The 24,372-nt window shown below is 34.2% G+C and overlaps 1 protein-coding gene across 14 annotated transcripts in view; it reads left to right on the forward strand.

The window, feature by feature from the left end:
* Positions 1-24,372, forward strand: part of LOC111057893 (protein grainyhead) — a 222,536-nt gene that overhangs the window by 88,426 nt on the left and 109,738 nt on the right. The window contains exon 1 of one of the 14 annotated variants that reach the window (XM_039420408.1): positions 22,190-22,616. The exons of 11 other annotated variants lie outside the window; for them this stretch is intronic. The gene's annotated coding sequence lies outside the window, so the exon portion shown is untranslated. Of the gene's footprint in view, positions 1-22,189; positions 22,617-24,372 lie in introns of those variants that run through there. 2 more of the 14 variants (XM_039420410.1, XM_039420414.1) reach the window with 2 other exon arrangements.

Below are 24,372 nucleotides of genomic sequence, written 5' to 3' on the forward strand. Positions count from 1 at the left end.
CAAATGCAGGCCGAATATGTTTGTAACAAATTAAGAAGAACTGTTCCTTACTTACCAAATGCACCTTGTAGTAAAAATGAGCTGAAAGTCTTTCTATTAGAAAATGAAACCATTCTAAAGTCTATATTCTAACTAAAATCTGCACTTATTAACTTTATTGAATCTAATACTAGCCTAACTATTTGATATAAATTTTTTATGGTAAACTATTTAATTTAAGTCATTACTGATTTACTGATTATTTTTTTTTAAATCGAAACTTCCCACACACAAGCTCTGCTTTCGTGGGGCTTACATTCATATACTTAATTTTTTCTTTTTCCTACAAAACTTTGATGTACTAAATGTTAATATAAGTAGATAATATGTATTATAGCTATGTAGTCATGAGTATACATAGGTAACCTATTGAAATTGTCTTATCTATTTTTCATCTTGTTTTTGTGTTAATGTCTATGTTCAACTCATAAATATGAATGTAAGACAGCAATAAAGAATAAAAAAAAATATATTAAATAGCTCCATGGTACAGTATTCAACTTCCAAAAGAATGATTAGGTATCCTTATCTAAAACAATTATATTCTTCATTCCCAAATTATAGACAAGCTGAATAATTTCCCAACTAATCGGCATTATTTCTAAAGTTTTTTCACAACCCACCCATTTTAATTCAGATCTGAAAACTATAACAATTTAATGACTTCCTAAGACATTTATAAATTTCCATGTCTAGAGTGGTCATTGTACAAGGTAAGCTACTCATTCGAAACATCACTGAAATCGTGAAATCATGGAATTTATTGTACAGCACATCGAATTACAGAAAGCTCAAGAATGATGCAACGGAGTCCCATCTAATAATTCACATAGATGTGCCCTCACAGTTGTAGAAGATAAGGAGAAGCGTCCTGCGCATTTTTAATCATTAGAAATACCTGTAAATTTTGAAGGAAGTAGCATTGCATCGGACTACGAAGTACAAATTGCATGAAGCACTTCCATGCATGAAGACCGTGAAGCTTCTTAAATCCTATAATGTCGGCTGAAGAGAAAAATTACGTTGGTCATAGTGTCTGATAAATTTATTCAGGAGAGGTATTTATGCAAACGATATGGGAGATCCGTTTTTTCACATGAGACTCTGCAAGTCTCAGCACTCAATGACCCGATTGAAAACTGTAAGAATACGTGGTTGGTCTCCCCTTTTCAGTAAACTGACCAGAGAGGTCCGATGATGCATCGATTATTATTCTATTCTTCAGCTTAACAACTATCAAGCGTTTAAAGCTATTCTTGATTTTACCAACTCTATTGACTTTTTCTATGTGCACAGTACAGCACAGTATAGTATAGTATAAAATCACTATTTCCTTTTAAAATATGAATTGATACTTGATTGTAATTGTTATTCAAGATACCAAAGTACAAACTTTACAGTGTTGTAATTTTCAATTAACATGGATTTATTATGTAATTTAAAAACTGTGTCCCAATAGGACTCGTCATCAAACAATTTTTTATCCATAAATCATAATTTTCTGTTTTAATCAACAGCTTTGGCGAATAATTTGAAAGTAGGGAATACACAATACACATGCATGATTGAACGAGCATCAACGAGTGAGTTCCTACTATTGATTCAAGGCCAAAATCGTCGTCAGCCTGTTTGTTTGTATATTCAACAATAACTTTTGAACACTGATTAATCAGCTTCAGTTTTTTAAGACATATCTTACAGATCAAGTTCATTGGGCAACAACATTTACCGACTCTTTCGTCCTTTTTCAGACAAAAAAATAATAGTGTATCAATATATCTATGTATGGTCTCTATGTATTTACAGAAAGACTCAATAATCACGAGAGGAAAAAATCATACAAAAGTCATTACTAGCCATACAAATGAAGTAAACAGCCATACAAATTATTGATTCACATATAATATTCTTGTAACTATTACAAGTTGTGGGTTTGAAAGTCAGTAAAATAGGCATGTTCGAGCTCTCCAGACCGGCGGGATCACTAGTAAGAGAATATCCAATAAGCTTGTATTATTAACTTTCTGTGATACAATTCATTTACCAACATTCAACTTTTTTAAGTCTAATATTTCCCACTTTCTGGGATACAATTCATCTTCAAGAAATGAACACATCGAACATTTTTCACTTTATGGGGTCCAGTTTAACTACAATCTATAATTTTATATTTTTTGGGATACAATTCTTCTACAAACAATCAGCATTCCTAAAAATTATATTTTTCTCTGTAAATATGATCTCACAAATTCAATCAAACGGAATTCTAGATAGCCCTTTTTCAGAATCCATGTTAATTAATTGAGATATATCTGTTTCTCAGAGGCTTCTTCCGACCTGAGGACTCAAGAATCGATGATACCTGCAGAACGAATCCACTCTCTAATCATGCGGAAAAGAAAAATTATTCTTCTCTGACACGAAATACGTTGAATCGTCTTCCTTTCACGGTAGTCGATGGTGCATCCCATCTGACAACGTAATTTATTTTTTCTGAATACCAAGATATGAGTGTGTGTTGTGATACACGTTAATTTACTATCGGTCTGAAAGGAGAGATGAGTTAGCATTTATCGGACATACGGCTCTACCATCGTTATTTCTACATGGTAATATGAAGAGCTAATGATCGAACATTCCCACCTCCATTCACTTGAAGCACTTTATCAAATGTGTTTGTCTTGGGAGTCAAATTTTGTTTTGGAAATTAGTATGCACCAACCACCGTCGAATTATCATGATTGGAGAGAACTATGAACACTTCTCCGGAAAAAGTTAGAGCATCATCTATAGCTATGCATTGAGAGAATGTATACATCGTTTTGCTTTTTGTGTGAGAACATCACCTAATTATTCGTTTGTTCTGTATTTCACATTTGATTATTATTTTTCTTATATCATTTTAACTGTCCATCTCATACCTCGCTAACTCCTCACATCAAGGACTATCACTGACTGGTCCTTCTATGGTATTTTTATGGCTGCTATCACTATGGTCCTTCTACGTGGTTGTTGATGATAAAAATAAATAGTAATTGTACCGTATTCTAATTAATTTCCATTTATTTATGAATGGAAGATTTTCAGACTACGTTCGATTTTTCAAATTTGTGAGAATGAAGGTTTGTTCATTCAATAATGATTCCACAATATTGATGGTATTATTAATGTATTGATGGTCCATAATAGTGTAATCTGTAGTGATAAGTTTATATTTATACTGTATTAGTTTTCATCTATAGTGATAAGTTTATAAATTTTATAAAAATTTGTGACTGTCAGTCATCAAATCGGAAATTGTTTTTTGATTACTTTCCATGGTTGTAGATTTATAATAAGTTGACCATACTAGTCGGATTCGATAAAAATATATTAAACAATTACTAAAACTATTGCGATGTTGAAGATCTACTTGAAAAAATATTTTCTCCCATCTTTTTCATCTCTAACATTGAATTCCATCTTCAACATTTAATGGCTGGTGAACTTGCCTAATGAAACAATGTAGCCGTATCGCATCTTGGAGACTCACTACTTAATTACTATTCACTTTTGATTGGAGACATCTGAATGTAGACTACAGCCATTCCTGTGACACCAGTATACCAGGATATGTCCGTCAAATGCACTGAGCTGTCCAGATAACGTCTTGGAAGTAACCAGTGTTCATTGATAAAATCGCCGACTGTCTGTCAATCCTCGTTCCACATTCGATTCGATTCGAACTTGAGATGAATTTTCGATTCAGCGCTTCGCTTTGGCGCATTCCGACAATAATTCAATCGTTTGTGGAGCAATTTTGCGGCTAGATCGAGATTACCGATTCAACAAGTCCGAGCTACGACAGATGATGTGACAACGAGGGGGGACTAGAATGGGCTCGGAACCCAAGACAATCTAGAGAAGAGAATAAATTGGAAGAATTATATCATACTTTGATGCTAAAAAATTATTATCAATAATTTTCAAGTGCGAATTGTATTTTCATATCAACCTAGCTTCGATTGACAGGATCAGCTTGTCAATTGGCATTATCTGCTCTGTTAATCTCAATTTAAAATGCTAGGATAATTATAAGCTCAAATTATCTCTTCAAAAACTTATAATTTTTGGATATTTCTCTTATTAGATTTTGAATTATCATATAAATATCATTACTGACCATTCACTTCAATGAATATAGTAGAGCGGCGAAGGTGGCTTCAAGCTTCACAGTGTTGAATATAATGCAAGTAATTGAATGGTGAGGAATAGTAGAGCACTATGTGTGCCAACATTCAAATACTTGCATTACATTTAACACTCTCAAGCTTGAAGCTACCTTTGCTGCTCTACTATGTTTGAACCCAAAGATAGATGATATACTTAGAAATATCGGCCTATTTGTCAACAATAATTTTTGGCAACTTTATTCTTGTATGGGCAGTATTTTTCTTTAATGTTGTGTCATTTATTGAGTTTTTAACATTTTTTCCCTTATCTCCTAATGGAGATTCAGCTCTTCACTGTTGTCTTTGTGCCCCTCATGCTTTTTCACGTTTTCTTTCCACAAGTCATCCCTTGAAATATTTCAAGTGCTGAAGCTTATAAAGCTTGAGACTTACAATATTTTCAAGAAACATCATCACTGATCGATTTTAACTTATGATAGGCCTATCCTTTATATAGTTATCATTATTGTTATCATCATCATCATTTTCATCACCTTTCAATCCAATTATTCCGTTAAAATGTAACTAATTTATTCTTGATAATAATAGATTGATCATAGTTGGAAACATCTTCAATTATCATTGATAGCTTCTACGGAGGTGAAAGTTGAATAAATCAATCACTTCAAATATACTCTTGAGAAAATTTATCTTATGTGCTAGATCAATTTTAAATTATATCATTGTTTTTATGTGCTACCGGTTTCAACAATAACTAATTTACATTCAAATCGATGATCGCGGTGCTCTGCTCCTGTTCTACTTGTTTCTTTCCAGCACAACACACAACTGTTGCTTCATCTCTTCTTGGACTCCTATCAGTTGTTGCTCTTCTTTCTAATAGGCTATCCAACTGTTTCAAGGACGAAATTCGTGAGAGAGCGCTACGCTAATTACAATAATCGTTTTTCGTTGTTCCATATACCTATTTATTAATCGATTGCTATATAGAAACCTAAATTTGATAGCAACTATATACATTTCCATCTTTTTCTAATCTTTTTTCTGTTCTCTCGCACCTGTGAATCAGTTCTTATAGTGTCTGTTTTGGTGTGTACATTTATTTATTCATCTGGCTGGACGTTTTTTAAGAATGGAACCTGATTGTTCTTGAACATGCGTCAAACGGCGGTCTTGAATAGAGGGCGAGGACACTTGTCACACGTGCCGTGCCGCTCATGTCTAGGTTATCTGATTAGATTTAGTCGCGGTATTTATCCTAAAGTGCCTACCGTTTTGCATTTTTGCGACTTGATTCGGACATTTCTTTCTGGTGACGTAAACAGACTCCAGAAATGTCAAGAAAGTGATATAAACAAAAAATTGATTATTCCAAATATAACATTTGGCAGGTTTGTCTGGTACAGTTTTCCTATTGTATTTTATAAGCAGGGGTGCCCACCATCCCAAGCCCATGAACGTATCCCCTCCCTAAATTTTTGGCCTATAACACCCCCCCCCCCACCACAGAAGGTGGGTTTTTGTTTGTGCGTATTCGCGTTCGGCTGCGTATGCGATTAGTCAAAATAGCAATTATCCAAAACAATAGATCGTACCTGAACCTATTAGTATCACATTCATTCAGTTGCTATCGTATTCAGTATTGAAATTACTGTAATATTGAATGGAACGACGTACTACACGTCGCACATAATAGTTGAAGTTCAATTCATTTACTGGATTTTTATCTAAAATATGAAGGAACGTTCTAGTGTTTATTGCATAGATTCCGTAACCATTCGAAATTAAGAAAGCATTTTATTTTTAACATGAAATACACATTTATTGGCCGAATGGAAGGCTTGGCTTGGCACAAGAATAGTATATAGTTATATTATATAGTAATATAATATAGTATAATACTATAATACTTATACCATAATACTATAAATATTATCCTTGGGCTTGGCATGCACTACCCTGCCTATAATCAATACAATCAATGATGTGATTATTATAGATATGATAGATAATGATGTAAGTAGTTAATCTGTCAAACTTACGCTGCTTAAGAGACAAGATGGTGTGGGGGACATTGACCCCCTCTCACTTGAAGTGGCGTCATTTCGGAATGCAACCATCCCAATAAAAACTGCCCCAAGCCAGGAAATCCCAATCGGGCTAGTAAAAGAACTCCAATTGTGCTTTGATTTAAGTGCGTGAGCGCGTGTTAAAAACTTTCAGTACCCAGATATAGTTGCCCTCAAAATGCATCTATAACTATACACTGTTGAGATTAACACATAAACTGATCTACATAATAATTTGATTTCTCGATATTTACATAGAGGCGAGAACTAAGACAGCTCTGTTGGGATATCTCAATGAAATCTGTATCCGTTGGACTACTGGACCTTCTCGATCCAATTAACATTTGAAAAAATAATACCGTAATTATACCGCTGTCAAACGGGCCCCTCACTCTCACATTTGTTTATTAACTTATTATATAATCCTGCGGCTGCTCACTTTGGTAAGACCGTTACTAGCTGACAAATGGACACCTCTGTAATTTTTATTCTGTCTAGCACCTCAATAATAACTGCTTGACAATGTCTCCCTTGCTCTTCAACAGGATATGTTCATTAAATCTCTGGGCATAGATTAATCTCCCGACTATTACAGAAGGTGTGAGTTATCCTGGTAACGACCTGTCAAATTCGAGATTTTTGTGACAAGAAGTACTTTAATTTGGTCATTCTCCATAACCGTCATGTTGCTATCAACAGCATGAGTAGCATGTGTGTCCCAACCCAACATACACTCATCCTATACCAGTGGAGTACAATTGAGTGATGAAATGTATTGAGTGCTCTCTCTATCTTGACAAGAGATTTTCTCTTATTAAATTGATGAAATACTAGTCTAACCCACTCCACAACTCATGATTTTTCAAAGTAGAGCCTTGACAAGCTGGTAGGTAAAGATAGAGGGTGTTGTTACTGAAATTCCATTAGATAAAAACACTAACTAGCCAAGATGAATGATGTGAACTGGTATGATTAATAGGCCGTTCGTAAAAAGCGTTGAAAGCTCTCTCCGATTGTTATCGAGGTGTTGTCTCTATCGAGTCCCGTTTTCATGATTTATTTCGTTGCCGCCATATTGTTGATATAAACATTACTCTTATCGGCTAAGTTATGATCCAAGTGTGAAGTTGTTTTCCTCTAATTTAATTCAGTTCCGGGTAGATGATAATTCAGGGGAATGTGTGTCCTGATTTAATTTAAATCCTGAAGAATTTATGTGGGCATAAACTTCTTCCGCATGCAGGCTCTTCTCGAATTTAATATCTATACTAAGGTTTAGAGGTTACTATCTTAACTAAAGATAAATTTTCCAGTAATGACTCTTTCACTCTGTCTTGTAATTAGCTGTATCATGAAACCATAGAATCTAGAAAATCTGGAAGCAATTCAGATTGAACATCGACTAAAAAATGCTAACATCAAATACCCTTATACTCTATTTTTCTTAGACAACCTTTCAACATCAAATAACCTTATACTCTATTATTCTAAGACAACCTTTTTGAGATACTAGGCTGCTACCCTTTTCACCTGACTGATTCATGACCACATTGCGTGACACCTTCTTCTTCCTACTTCCTTGAGATGTTATTAACATGTCTCGAATGCCGAGAGGAATGCTCATCGGCTGACCAATCCGCTCTTGTTAAATTAGAGAAGGCTCACTTTGACATGTCCTTTTACTCTGTCAGTGTCACTAGCGCTTGTAAGTAAAGGTCATACGGTAAATGTTAATTTGAGCTTATTATACCTTTGTTGAATGTTGTGTTTGTCATTTGCAAAACTACCTCGGGGAAATTGAAAAAAATTCAAGAATAGCTGAGATTTTCTGAAGCTTCTCTCACAGGACTCCATTTTCTTACGAAATCGATCATTGACAGTTGTTCAAAAATCCACCTTATTAGAAAATGTAAAAAATTCATAGTGGAAGACTTTGAATAATATATTGTAATAGAAAAAATCATGTTAATTATGGAAATTAAATTATTGAATTGAGATATGCACACCAGGAATATGAACACGAGGGGTAGCCTACAAGATATACAGTTGAGGATTAAGCAATTTGTTAATTTTTCATTTTCAATTTTCAAAATAATTTATATAGTTTTTTATAATTTTTTAAATATACATAACACTCATGACTATGATACACATTACAGGATAGTAAAGTTATAAGATACTGACTGATAAACAACAACTTATTTTTGAAGAAAGTAAAGTAAATAAGATTAGTTGCGTAAGAACATAAATAGGATTTTAAATAATCCAATTCCAGATCATTGAAATGAACATTTAGATTGTTACACGTGCGAAATCATTATAATGCTAGTCAATTATGTAAGTACAATTTCTTATTGAATACACAATAAATATAATTTATTGAATATTGAAATATCAATTTCACCCTTACACTGCAAATGTACTATTGTCTAACTTCAAACAGGAGATAATAAATAGAATTTCAAAACATATGCATTTGCATTTACAAATAAAATAAAACTGACATTGAATATAATAATTCTCTCATTAATTTGCGTTTATTCTGCTATTGCCTGACTTCTTGGACTGTCAACATTAGTATATATTATATTATGCACATTAGATATAATGATTATTTATGACGAGCATTCGTGTTATTAGAATGCATTGCTGCCAGAGTTTCAAGCCGACTATATAGCTAATCGCATTACAAAGATTAATCTGCTATTTCTGCATCCAAACGAGCTGAGTTAGCGTGCCAAATTCCAGTGGGATTATGTTGGCTCAACCGGTACTCAAGCTTTTTGAAAAAAATGTGTGCGAGCATTAACCCATGTTACAATTTCATTCCACCACCATAATGAAATATTAGTGAAATCGCTCAGGTCGTTCATTATTTAGAAAACAGTTGATAAGCCAGTGCTGATTTGTGAAAATTAGTTTGAAATTAAATTATTGGTACTGTTGTGGAAAATTTTATTACATTTGTCAAATAATTCTAATAAATGCATTTTTTTATTCGTGATGCATATCTTATTGTTTAACACTAGTAGAACACACCATTTGATAATAGTAGAAACATGATTACTTGTTAGTAAGCTATCAAACGTGTCATCTGCCCATCTGGGACCTAACTCACCCATCTATCCTGAAAAGCTTTGAAGTGTCACTAATTCTCTGACGTTTGGAACGGATTGTCGAGTTTTTGAACAGCTGCAGCCATCTAGCGTCGTAATCACTAACTAATCCTATCGCTTTTTTCTTTGCTTGTCAGTTGGGGTCTTTTCCTTATAGCGTCCTTCTATCCTTGATTGCGCTATCCTTCCATCTCTCTCATTTTGATCTGCTATGCTCGATGCTCTCTGTTCATAAATTATCGTTCTTGCTCTTCCAATCTTCCTCCATATCATAAAATTGTACGATCCTTGAATCATAAAGCTTATGTATCCTTAGTGCATATAATTTACAATTATTTCTCCTTTTTTAAAGTAGACTAGGTTTAAACACAGCGTATATTTTAAAGTCTAAATTTCTATAATATGTTTATGAAAATATTCATCTCTCATTTTATCTAATCTCTTTATCGTTTACATGTTCTTCCATATTCTTATATTTTACTTCACATTCAAATTCACATTTCCTAATGAATATTCCAAATTCATGAGAATAATCAATAAGAGCAAATCTCCACGGATTTAATGCAAATCTCCAATGCAATTTATTCTTGTGAACAGCATTTATCATATTATAACATAAATGTGTTCCTCGATTTGTTATGCCATACTGTATAATCTAGATCTAGTGAATAAAATTTACTTTCTCCTTTGTTTCAGGTGAGAACTTTCAATTTTCCTCTTATGTACAGCAATCATTGCGTAAGTAACTACTTGTACTAATTTATTGCTTTAACCCCTATTATGTTTATTATATTAATTCCTTTTCTTCGTGTTCGCTTCTGCATGTTAAAGGTTCTCTTGATGTTTGCACCCATGTTGAATTATTTATTGTACCATGTATCAGATTATATTATCACCACTTTTTGTAAATCTTAAACTCAATATTTTTAAAAACTCATTATAATTTATTTCCATGATAATGCATACAGGATTGCTGAAACCAACCTGTGATCTTCCTAGTTACACAATTTTCCAACAATATTCATTTCAATTGGTGTATTCTAATATTTGAAAGAATCAGTATCAATGATTTATCGATCAACTGAAATCAATGATCAGAGAGAGCATGTTTCCTGATTTCTCATGAGCTCCAACATGAATCTACCAATCTGATAGATGGTTACAAGTGGCCGGTTCTAAGCTGTGGAGTAAGTCTACTAAGCTATAGCTTAGTGGTGCAAGCAATCTGAATTATGAAGCAAGCCGCTTGTTGATATTCAACATATTTATTAATGAATTTGATGTCCGGTCATTCTGATAACTGAAAGGTCATACAATCCGGCTGAATTTATTACTGTTGTTGACTATATTACTCAGTAAATATTGCTGAGAATTGTAACGACAAGTAACTGTATTCGCCTGCATGAATTTATGAGAGCTATCCATCTTTCATTTGTATCATGTACCTGTGTTCCCCATACACGGACGGCTCAATCTGCAGCTCTGTCTCTCCCATAAATGGTTTGTTCGATTCACTTCTTCGTTGAACTATCATCCAATTTTGATTTATCTCCTTGTTAAATGTATAGGGACAATGTAATGAGCCAATATCTTCTGGATGTACAGCTAGTAGAAAATGGAGTTATCGGGGGAGTATGACGTGTTTGTTGTGAAGTGAATTCAAAATTACTCTTAATTACTCTTGAATAGTTCAAGATACTCTGAATGAAATGAAGAGTATTTGCGGTAGGTCTGCATGTATGAAATCTTTACGATGAATGCACTTGTATTTTTTGTTAAAAAAATCATTGATGTTGAAATTAAACTTGTACTTGTTGTTGAGACAATACTTCAATGTAATATACATAATTTCTAATTCATATAATACATGACCATCACATTAATGTATTTCGATTGATACATTGCAACATATGCAAACAAATGTATTATTATTTTGTTGCTAGAAAAGATAACGATTTGGAATATTGTGACCTCGAAAAAGAAGCCTTGTTCCAAAAATGCAGGGTTGTTGAGAAACTTTCTAATACTTTTAAGAAGACTCAAAGGATATATTTTCTGTATCTTTTGTCTACTAAACAGAGATTACATTTGGTGCGCTGAAGTGTCAGCTTATTCAGATTTGTGAATTGGGCAGCCATTCTGCCGGCTTCCAACCAAGGACTTGGCGAATGCCTCAATGCAATTTTGCGTGCTGACAATGCTCGCTTTAAAAAGAACCAGTTTCAAAAGTCGCTGACTATATTTATAATGGGACTTGACCGTCGAGTGTTGAACCTGCAGGCCATCTCTTGCTTTTTCGTAGGAGTTTTGTTTTTTAATCACACTAAAATTCCTGCTTTTAGAATGAAATCGGGACAGAACAGGTGTGCCACGTTGGGTAGCGCATTAAAATTGACCCAGTTCCCAGCACTCACCTTAACTGCCGCCGCACTAAACTAATCCTTTATTCGGGGTGCTTCTTTATATTTTATCGAGACATTTGAACAATCTGGCCAAAGTTATTCTTTCTCTCGCTTACCGTTAGCTCTTTATCGGCGCCTATAATTTTCTCTCTCTTATTTCTTCTCTTTTCCACTCTTGATAACTTGATACAATTTCCTCATTATGATAATCCCCCATTCCAATTTGGTTGTCCACTTTTATCTAAACTCGAAATATTCAACAGCTTCTATATTATGTTAGCTTTCACATTGTTCGGTGCTATCTTATTTTTCGGATGAGATGAGCTTCTGTCGACCTGAGTACATGATTTTCGAATTTCGGTCGCTGCTTTTTCTATTTAAATCGTTTCACACGTATCCATCCAACATTCCATGGAACCAACACAGATGAGGAGAAAAGAGATCGTTTAGATAAGCTGGGTTTGTGAAGATTGTCACGTATGTACTTAGTGCTATTGTATATCAGTGTTACTTTATATCATTCAAAAACTTACATTCCAGTGATTTTATCTTAATTTCCAGTAGGATTTATATGGGTGTGACATGAACAACTTTTCAGGAAAGTAGCTGACTGAATAGATTTAATATGAATATAAGTAAGTGAATGACTATGATACTTATATCAGATACATGTACATACAGGTTCGATTTATATATATATATATATATATATATATATATATATATATATATATATATATATACAGAGAAATCTGGACTACCTAATGCAAGACTCCATACTTTTTCAAAAATAACAAATAACGATTCTATTGAAAATCTTGAGGGAATAACTAATAAAACACAAAATAAGATAGAATAGAGCTCTCTTTTGTAACTGAACTCGAAACATACAAAATGTTCATTTTCACGGTTATTTTAATTTATTCTCATTACATCGATTCGAATTTTTCAATATTTTTACTTTCCTTGCTCTATTACCATAGGTAAGGAAAGTATTGCTTTCCAAAAAAATTTAAGGTACCCCAATTTCATGTTTTCTATACGTTTCAAGGTCCCTTGAGTCCAAAAACATGATTTTTGGGTGTTGGTCTGTGTATGTGTGTGTGTGTGTATGTGTGTATGTCTGTGAACACGATAACTCCATTCCTAATTAACCGATTGACTTGAAATTTTAAACTTAAGTTCCTTATACCATGAGGATCCGACAATAAGAAATTCAATAAAATTCAATTCAAGATGGCGGAGAAAATGGCGGATAATTACTAAAAGACCATGTTTTTCACGTTTTTCTCGAAAACGGCTCTAACGATTTTTTTTCAAATTTATACCATGGATAGCTATTTATAAGCCCTATCAACTGGCATGGGTCTCATTTCTGGGAAAATTTCAGGAGCTCCTTAATATTCTTGAGAAAAATGGCGGATAATGACTAAAAAACCATGTTTTTCACGGTTTTCTCGAAAACGGCTCTAACGATTTTCTTCAATTTCATATCATAGATAGATATTCATAAGCACTATCAACTGGCATGAGTTTCATCTCTCAGAAAATTTCAGGAGCTCCGTAATATTCTTGAGAAAAATGGCGGATAATGACTGAAAAACCATGTTTTTCACGGTTTTCTCGAAAACGGCTCTAACGATTCTCTTCGAATTCATACCATGGATAGATATTCATAAGCCCTATCAAATGAAATGAGTTTTTTCTGGAATAATTGCAGGAGCTCCGTAATATTCTTGAGAAAAATGGCAGATAATTGCTAGAAACCATGTTTTTCACGATTTTCTCAAAAATAACTTGACCGATTTTTTTTCAAATTCATACCCTGTATAGTTAGTTATTTATCAGCTCTATCAACTGGCATAAGTCTCCTTTCTCGGAAACCAATGGGGGGTCCACTCCATCCTTGGGAAATGGACTTAGTAACCTCCTTCTCGTGCATGAGGTAGGTAGGTAGCGCAGTTCATAAAAAGAACACATAGTCGAGATATTTCATCTGTAGAACAGCTGTTTTGACGACTTTTAAAAAAATGACGACTGAAAAAAATCATCGAATTTCACAATTCACACAAAGAAAAAGTACTCTGAAAACAATTATATATACTCATATACAGAAGTCTGATCGTAGTTTCAAATATGAGCAAGGAAAGTTGTGTGAGTGTAGAACACCAGATTTTTACATTTAATTTTGAATAATAGAAATAATTTGAAGTGTTTTCTTGAATCAAGTCTCCTGTGCTTAATGTATTTTTCGTTGGAATCTCATAATATATCCATTGGTCCAAGTCCAAATTGATGTTTATTGATTAAAATGAAGCATCTTTCTATTTTAACATATTAAGATAGAATTTAAATCATTCACCAAACATTGCAAATGAGTGTATATTCTCCATCATGTATATTCCACCATTTATATTCTCTATAATACCAAAATACATCCACTTTTCATTCACAACCGTCTTATACCAATACATTTTCAACCCCACGTAGATGCAGTACGGTACGCCACTATACCAACTGTTTTCATTTTTTATCCATTCAAACTAGTTTCTCTGGCATGCATTCATTGTCAACCCTCTCTTTCCAATACCACCCTCGCTCGCTAGTGCACCTAGCAATCTTCTTCCTATCCTTTTCATCCCTTTCCTGTTCATCTTGTGCAAGTGCTGACACCACTTCCACCCCCCACGCCACCGCTTATCAATCCACCCGTGAAATAGCCTAACCGTTTCACTTGAACTATTATTCTATTCAAGTACTCTTCCGGATAGGTCATCATCTCCATTAACCGCCCCCTCATTCTATTGTAATCCGAGTAGGAACATTGAATTAGCATAACGGTGATTTTTTGTCGGTTCCGGATGAACTGACATTAAAACATCTTTTTGTTTACATCTTTCATCACTAACGAATATGTCCTCATGCATGAAGATCTTGAAACACACAGTCTCCCGTTTCTGAATTTCAGTACAATAATTTGTTGGTGTATAGTATTTTTGTTATACAATAATTTTTGGTGTATAATATTTTTTTCTATACAATAATTTGTTGGTGTTAAGTATATCAGATATAACCAAGGGAAGACATGAGTAAATACAGACAGTACTCTTATACAATTCAGTTACTGCTTCTGAACTGGAACGTTGTGGCTTTCTGCATTCTTGCACCGGTTTGAGCTTTCAATTGACACATTACATCAATTGGAAGTTGGATTTATACCTTTAGTACAATAAAGATCAGATGTTAGGTGTATCAATAGAAAGTTTCTCAATGAAATAGGTACTTGGGAATATATTCACTTTTAACTTGTCAAACTTATCAATAAAAAGTTTCTCAATGAGATAGGTACTTGGGAATATATTCACTTTTAACTTGTCAAACTTATCAATAAAAAGTTTCTCAATGAAATAGGTACTTGGAAATATATTCACTTTCAACTGTTCAAACTGTTTTATAAAACATAAATACATTTAATGAATTTACTTGGAGAATATTCGCACAAACTTTATACTATTGACTGATCTATTCCTTGATTGAAGACATACGATCTTTCCTCTCTCTCTTTACTTTTGATCACTTTCTGAACCAACGTTATAGACACATCTCCTAACTCCAAAGAATAGCAATAATGTGGGCTTGATTTCTGTATATAAAAACACATTGGGGTGAACTTTCTAAAACTGCCAGGTTTGAGGAAAAAATTATCGTGAAGGGTGAATTCGGAATGGAATCAACGAAAATGAAACATCAACCCTCCCCCTTCGTTTGATTTTGAAAAAAACGACCCCTCGTAATCTATTAAATGAATATAGTAGGGGAAAAATCAATGCAATACTTGTTCACCTGTTGACTGCCGGCATGTGAATAGAGCTTTCTCGTTATTTTTCAGAAAAATGTGTTTTTAAAAAACTTATATGAAGTTGTTCGAAGTGAATGCTTCACACAGTGAGACTTTTGTGTTTGATATTCCTCATGAATAGGTCTTATGTTGAATGCATACTTTTGCTTAAGTGATCAGAAAGAATGATTCTATTGAGTCATGTAGAATTATTTATCTATAATCTAACAAAATTAAAAACTCCTGCGAAAACAAATCTATTCAATTTATTTATTTATTTCAATTTTCACAACATTACATTTCATCAAGTACATATAATAACTTCTCTAGCTATTTAGCTATTTGAGAGGTATACAGTTAGAAAATTTTCAGACAATAATTATTTTATAACTCTTTGATAATTCCAATGAACACAAAGTCAACAACAGAAGTTCGAAAACAGTTCAGTACAGATTGTCGGTACACTTTTTTAGCATCTATTTTCAGAATATACTATTCTTTAACTGCTATGAATAAAGGATGTTGTGGGTACTACTGCTCTAACTATGCCTGTTCGATGATACTATTTTTACATTATCTTGTTATCAAAGTATCCAGGCATTGCATGATATGTGACTTGTGATTGAGAACTATTAAAACAAATCTAAAATTGAAATTCATTAAATAAATAGGTGGAATTTGTGAATGACAGAAGAATATGGATGATAATGATAATATAAATCAATACAGGATCCCAGTTATTATTGGGGTTTATTGAAGAATTTTACATTTTCCTAGTTCTCAATCCTCCTATTCATGCTCTAGGAAGATATTCATCATACTGAAATCAAATCGATCTAGACAATAATATTGGAAATTTAATTTTATAATGTGTCTAGTAGTTTTCGAAAATTTGTAAACTAAATTTCAACTGCAATGGAATATATAATTTTCGAAAATTTGTTAACTTAATTTTAACTGCAACGGAATATAATATTATCTAGATGGAACTCTCAAACAAAACCGCTTCTCATAATGGATTAATGTTTATTTGAATAAATGAAATGAAGCAAGTGGGAAGGTATCATTTGTAGTCGTGGCCTAATACTTGAACTAGAGCCTCATAAACTCATCTTATACAGCAGCCGTTTCAGATTGCTTTCTACTCAGTAGAATAGTAGTTCATGTGGAAGTGATGTGTCTGACTGTATCAGAAATCTTGGAGCAGGGAGACGGTTAACCGGGAGGAGAAGAAGAAGATCGGATTGTAGATGAGTTCAATTCTGTAGCAAGCCAGCAAAAGAGAAAAAATAAGTACACAATCGTTGGCGTTATCTTTCAGCCGCCATCTTTCTTCTCCGCTTCTCTTTGCGCTTAAGCGGATTAATTTCCGCGTCTTTCGACACTGCTCGTCTCCCTCTTATCAGCTCGTCTCTATTCTGTGGAACTCGCACGATCGAGATAGTGAGTGGTCCACGCCTCTCACTCGGCAGGCAGCAACTCCTGTTCGTGAGGGTCTCCTGTCGGTGGCGCGGAGATTACTGATAATTTTCGTGTTAAATGGCAGGATACACACAGTAGACTGAGTAGAGCGTCGTTTGTCTGGACTAATAACTTCGCACCGGAAGCTATCCTGTCTATCTACGCTAGACAGAATACAGCAATGAATAAAGTACAGTATTACATTCTGAATTATATACGTGTAGGTTGTATAGAGCAGATTGGAGCTGAGAATATAGTTGGAAGATGAAGCTTTTTGGTCATAGATGAGTTGCAAGTTTATTTTGAAGAATAGGAGAACTCGAGTACTTGGACTTGAATATTCTTAAATAGTCAGCATTACAATTCATGTACGTTTGATGTCAATTCCAATACCTATGATAGAAGAAATTACTGAGGAAATTGATTACTTCATACCATTGAGTAACTTGGAGAAATTTTCCTCATTACGCTGTCTCATACAGTACAAAGTTTCCATCTTAGATTTCCTTCTAATGTACTTTTTATCACAGTCTTGCCGTATCTCTCATCACATATATACATGAAATTAGGTTTCATATTGTAACTAATGAATTTTCCTTCTACAAGAATATTAAAAACTATTATAAGCACATTATTTAGTTGACTACAGTAAAATGTGTACGATTAGAATCGACGACTCACAATAGGTTTTACATGCGACATTTGTTCCACGATCCTATTCAGCGGTCGGCCAAATAAGGTGCCCAATCTAATGCTAGTATCAATGCCGCTATTGAAAGGCTAATCAAATCGGGTGCTTTGCATAAAGAAGGCAAGGTCAGTACAGTAATACAAACCCAATGATCGCTGTGAAGGAGAGTGTAGGAATAAAGGAAATGGAGAAATGTATGCTAAATACGTATACTGATCAGGATAAGAGAAAATTAGCTCACTTACAGATTATTGTTGGTGAGAATCTGTGAAACTTGCACAATTCTCTCTCTTTCTGTCTCTCTTTTAGTATTCTCTCTATGAGGGGTCCATCCTACAGTGTTGAACAGCCTTCGATTGACTCAATTTCACCATCCCAACTTTCCCCCATTAACCTCTAGAGTACACGAGCTGTGTATTTATATGCAGGTGTTCCAGTGATATATTTTGTTAAACGGCCTGTGTCTATCTTGCGCCTGCGTACAGCACAGTGCACATCACCCGAGTTAATCGCCATAAACAATGGCTTTACGAGGCATTTATTGGGCGCCGTATAATAAGACAAGTACCGTTGATGATGCACATAACTAAACAGCCTTTCAATAGGCTAAAGGCTAGTTAACTATAGCACTTTCCAATCGTAGCCATTGTACGAATTGGAGCCTAAATAATGCTCTCTGGCCTAATGAAGTATGTGATCCTCACTACTCTGTCCTGTTCAGATAACGATGCTACAGGATTCGACTGATTATTGTAAGGGAAATATAAGGGATGTCATCTCTCCTGTATTTGATAGTTCACAGTTGTCAGGGAGACTATTCTCTATTCAGGGAGAATAATTCACAATTCAGGGAAAATAATTCACAATCCAGGGAGAATATTGTAACCTGCATGATTGGGAGTAACTTACCAGATAAGTGTTTCGGACTTTTTTATATGGGTCAGCCTATGGACACAGTATAATTTTGTAACATTCAATGAGTCCTCATTTGATGTTGTTATAATTCATTATATTGTTACTATTATCAATAGTAATTCACCATTCTATAGTAATTCACCGCATTCTACCTAGTAGCCTATTCCAATCGTTGGGAGTTTCTAAGTTGGAACTTGCCTACTCAAAGTTCGCGAATAGAAAAGTTTTGATTTGACTTGAAATAAATAGCCTGAGAGAACGTGTCATGTAAATAGCCTAAAAATTTAATTATTCAGGGAAAGGCTAAAACTAGACAATGCAGAATCTCAGTATACAAAATATACAATAAAGTTAGTTAGAAAATTAAAACTGATGCAACAGATTTAGCCTAAGAAACATAAAAAATAGCTTGCATATCTTGTTAGATGAGTGAATTGACAAATGAAGAAATGGTTGAATGATACATTTTATATTACAATGATACAAAAAAATTATTATAGTGTTCATACATCACCATAATGGAATATTATGACTTCGAAAATGGATATAATATTTAGTGTTATAATCAGAATACACATTTACCACAGGCATTGGCCCATGTGTGGAGCCTTCTTCATCCTGTTTGTATACTTGTCATTTGTATTACACTCTATATGAACGAAGAAGGAAATAGTTATTTGTGCAACTAGTGCGCAAAGTGACAGTTTGCTGCACCGAAAGAAAAGGCGAGGGCGGAATGGTATCTTGAGTGCAGCAGAGGAACTTTGCGCACGTATTTCACATTAAGTTTTTCCTACAGTTACCATTGAATATGAAAAGTGGGTAATTATGGGTAAAATTGCCTGAAATCCATCAAATGTTTTTCTGTGTAATTTTATTATTGATAAAAACCTTAATCCTAAAATCCTAAAGTCCTCGTTGTCCTTGGTTATAATATATAATGTAATAATTAGCGCGTTGTGCTTGGTTGCACCTCTGCTCACTATAGCAGCCACAGCAGTCACTGTTGCCAACTTCATTTTGATTTTGCTGCACTGGTGCTCCATATAACCTACTAAGTATTTTGCGTTGCCATGTTGCAAATCTGGAGTGCAGAAAAATTTTTCCCGCACTAGAGCGGAAAAGTGATTCTTTGCGTTCTGTAATTAGTGCAGCAATGGCCACTTTTCAACGTAACTGTAGGAAAAATTAATTTCAATTTGAACTCAGTGAGTTAAATTTGTTCTAGCAGAACTAACCATTATCTACAAGTTACTAGAATACTGTAAAGTATGTGGAGTTATCGGCAACACTGTTTACGTACATCATGTGACATTTGTAGTGCCTTGGCCTACACACTACTACACACACATACCTGAGTTGACAACTTGTTTGAATGAGTGGCTGCGACTGTGACCATATGCATTTTGCAGTTGCGTCTGGTCACTTTTCGTGGTTTGTTTGTAAACAGAGTTATTGATGCGGTAGGATATAGGTAGAACCAGAAAAACCAGGTCACCAGCCCTGGAAACTTGTTCAGTGTGTTTGCATACTAGCCTATATGGATGGAAGTTGTGTTGCGGCTACGACGGGTTTGTCCAGGATTGATGCAGTCCGGATGCAGATGCAGTGCGGTGCAGAGTGCAGTGGATCGATGGCCCTAGGCTGCTCAGTCAATGACTCTGCCGGTCATTCTCAAGTTCAAAACTGATCATTCTTAGGCCAGTAATCCGGTTTTTAGGATTTATTCTATCTGAAACATCAAGTTTGTTTGAGTAAACTCTGTTATAATCGAATAACTTTGGACATCATAAATTTGGGAGAGGGATAGCACAAGGTTACCTTATTTTTCCTCTCCCTAACATTTTTAAGATGTACTTATTGTATGAATCAATAGATAATTAATAAAAAAGAATAAATAATACATGATGCACTAGTGTCACAAATGAACTTAGCACATCTAATCTGACTCACAAATAGTCATTATCGTGAATAAATGATAGTTTCATTCATTTCGATGACATTTTTCTATTGATCAGTGTTATTTGCTGCGAAAATTATCTGATAATGTAGCTAGATTATATATATATATATATATATATATATATATATATATATATATATCGGCATTCAAACTAACTATGTACCATCATAGAGGTAAGATAGCATAAGAGAATTATATATTGTGCTATCTTTTCTCTATGCTACATCGAGTAAAGCTAAAAATTGATTAACCAATGAGCATCTGACCTTCAGTTTTCACTTCAATATCACTTGTTAATTGTACAGCGTTTTTGTTTCGAAAAAATTAAATCTGATCAAGAATTGGTTGGAAAATAGTTTATTCTTGAAATTAATTTTGGTGAGGGCAAGTTCTGCTCATCAAACCAATTCTCCTAAAAGGGTGTGAATTTTGATTCAAACTACACATTATGAAGGGTTGACTAAATTTATGATACTTTTATCTAATTAATGTGATGAGAAATAAATGGATTACAACATATCTTTTTGGCGGTTTAGAAAGATAAAAAGTGTTCCTCACTACTTTAACTATCTAACTCAATCTTGAGATCTTAAAACTAATTTTACACAATAAACCATCAAATGAGAAAAATATAATATATTTTTCTCATTTCCATACAGAATATAGAAAGTGTGTTCAGCTCCAGAATTTTCATATACCAAAAATTCATAGAACATCATGTCACTCGCTAAGAACGTATAAGTTAATATTCACATCGAATAATATTTTTGATAGTCTCAAGCCTCAACTGAGTCCAATTAGACAATCAAATCATTTATATGTTTGAAATCGTAGACAACCCAATTCGTTAATCTTTAAGATTCATGTTCGGACCCTTAATACTCGAGTTTTCTCTTCCTTATTTTCCAGATTATTTCTTACTTCTGATTCAGTAATGTTTGTCAAATAAACTCAATTTCAAGTCCATTGACGTTAATTTATCAGCGATACGCTTATCGCCTAAAAGAAAAATACATAATAATTGTGATATATCATGAACCTGTTTGTTCTCTTTGTTGAAACTATTATAGTTTTTCAATTCATCGATTGAATTCACTTGATTGATTATTAATTCTATGGTGAATTTTGACAACATTATGGTATTCCAAACGAAACAGTTCCCAACTGATTATCAGTTTTTCATCTCCCGAAGTAATGATCACTGAGTTTTATAGAAAACTGGAAAAATATTGGATGCATTTTGGTAAATCTTATCAGAAATGTCTGGGGCTGAGCATAACTCAATGAAGCAATGCTACAGGTAGAGTCTACATACACGTTTCAGGTGTTTTGTATAGCAAGTAGTCGATGTGAGTTGTGAGTGTGTGTGTGTGTGTGTGTGTCCACTATTGTCCACAGGTGGGGATAAGAGGAGGTACAGGTAGACGTGGTGGGGATGGATGGTGCGTGTGTGTGGCAGGGTGTAGCGGGGAGGAGGGTTGGTTGGAAGGGGCTTTCGTGGCTTACCCAGTCGGGTCCTAGTTTTTACCAGTACTCTTCCACACCAGGCACGTTACAGGTGTTGGAAAATATTGCGAAAGATCATCAGCTCGCTAGCCGGAGGTGCGCGCGCGTCAGTGCTCCAGTGCCACCCGCAGTTTTCCGGCATTTTCCACTCGTGACCACTGTGCAATTCTGGATTTGTGCGTGAAACATGTCAGTGTCTGTGATTGATTTACTTCTCAGTTCGTAATAAATTTATCAAAACAAACAACAGTCGTCGGCTCGACCCCTGTAGCGGGCCGAGTGTTTTCCACCAGTGTTTGTCGTATCTGCTATAACGTCTTACTCGGGAAATTTTGTTTGTCCCCCCGAAGTGCCTCCGCCCGTTTTTAAGACGAAGCCAAAATTTTGGCAGCGCGGTCTGGACGACGACGAGGATACCTGGTTCGAGGAGTACAATAGTTTCAGGTTGGTGTTCTCTCTCAAAGTTCAATTTTGAGAAAATTTTCATTCTAGGGCTAGGTTACCTTGTTTTTTAATAACAGTGTTCTCTCTCAAAGTTCAATTTTGAGAAAATTTTCATTCTAGGGCTAGGTTACCTTGTTTTTTAATAACAGTGTTCTCTCTCAAAGTTCAATTTTGAGAAAATTTTTATTCTAGGGCTAGGTTACCTTGTATTTTAATAACAGTGTTCTCTCTCAAAGTTCAATTTTGAGAAAATTTTCATTCTAGAGCTAGGTTACCTTGTTTTTTAATAACAGTGGAAGATAACGAAATGTTCCCGGTAGAGTGCACAATCGACGAACCTTATAAAAATAGACACCTCAAGGAATTAAAGAATATATATCAATGATTGAAAACGTAACTTGGAGGCTCTTCATAAATTCAAAGCATAGAGAATGAATTCTAGGAAGAACACTAAAAATGTGTAGTTTTTGGTTGAACGAGTTCATGTCACAATATTTGTAAAATAATTTTGTTATAATATTGACCATAAAGTCATATTCAATTAAAATTTATTCATTCATGAAAAATCATATTATCAAGTAACATATTATCATAATAGAGTAACAATAACGTAATGAATAAGATCATGAATTATATAATGAAGTAAATTTCATGGGAATAAACATGATCGTAACTTTAAAAAAAATGGATCAAAATTCAAAAATTATCGATAACGTCTTGATCGTTTATTAAACAGAAAATACAATTCTTCATATTATTTTCATAAACTAATGATAATATAGAAATATGATTTGTCACCCTATTTACTTGACACAACTGTAAGCTTGAACCGTGAATTTTCCAATGAATAGTTTGATGCGTACAATAGTTATCCCGAGAATACGATGAGTGAAATTCTTATAGAAACTCTCCGTATAAGGTCAATTCTCCTAGAATTCATGTTCACCTATTAGATACCGAATTAGCAGTGAAGATAAGAGAAATTTATTTCTAACGTGAAGAACTATGACCTCAACGATAAGTCAGTTGTGATGGTTCGATTGTATGAGGATTTTCCTCCAGATACTATTACGGGATAAAGTAGATTAGGCTACTGCAAACTGAATCATTCTGTTTCCACTGAATTCTGCTTATATGAGATCAGAACGGCAAATAGTTTTCTGAATGAATCCCATAGGACATCTTGACGAAATTAGATCAACATTCATCGTTTCCGAGAATTTATGTAGGCTAATGATAAATCGAGAACATACACCACAGTGAGAAAATCGTGAAAGGTACTTCCCTATACTTGTTGATAGCTTTATCAAATTTTCGTGTCTTATAGTGATATTGTCCATACTTTTCATCATCGTTCACTCCACATGCTTGATGAGAGTTAAGGAAAAGCTTTATAAACTTCAACATATTGTTGATATGATTAATATAGGTAAATGTAAAACAAAATACCTCGGAAGTCCTGTACTTAACCCTGAAGTTCCTTTCCATTGTCGAATATTATGAGAAACTATAACATCCAGTTGGTAGCATAATCGGTTTCCTATGAAAATTTTGTCTCAGAATCTACCCAAGTGATCAACAATTGTACTAAATTGAAAATATCAATCTATGACTCAAAGTTCGGGAATTTTTTGGTTTCTCATGTTGAGCTCATCGTTTTCTATTGAGATTAATCAAATAGGGAGCTTGAGAAGATCGATTTTAGTATCAGAAAAGACATTGTTTTAGTGACAGATCAAAAAACGGTACATGCTAC

Source organism: Nilaparvata lugens, chromosome 2 (genome assembly GCF_014356525.2).
Source record: "Nilaparvata lugens isolate BPH chromosome 2, ASM1435652v1, whole genome shotgun sequence".
In the NCBI taxonomy this organism is placed as follows: Eukaryota; Metazoa; Arthropoda; class Insecta; order Hemiptera; family Delphacidae; genus Nilaparvata; species Nilaparvata lugens.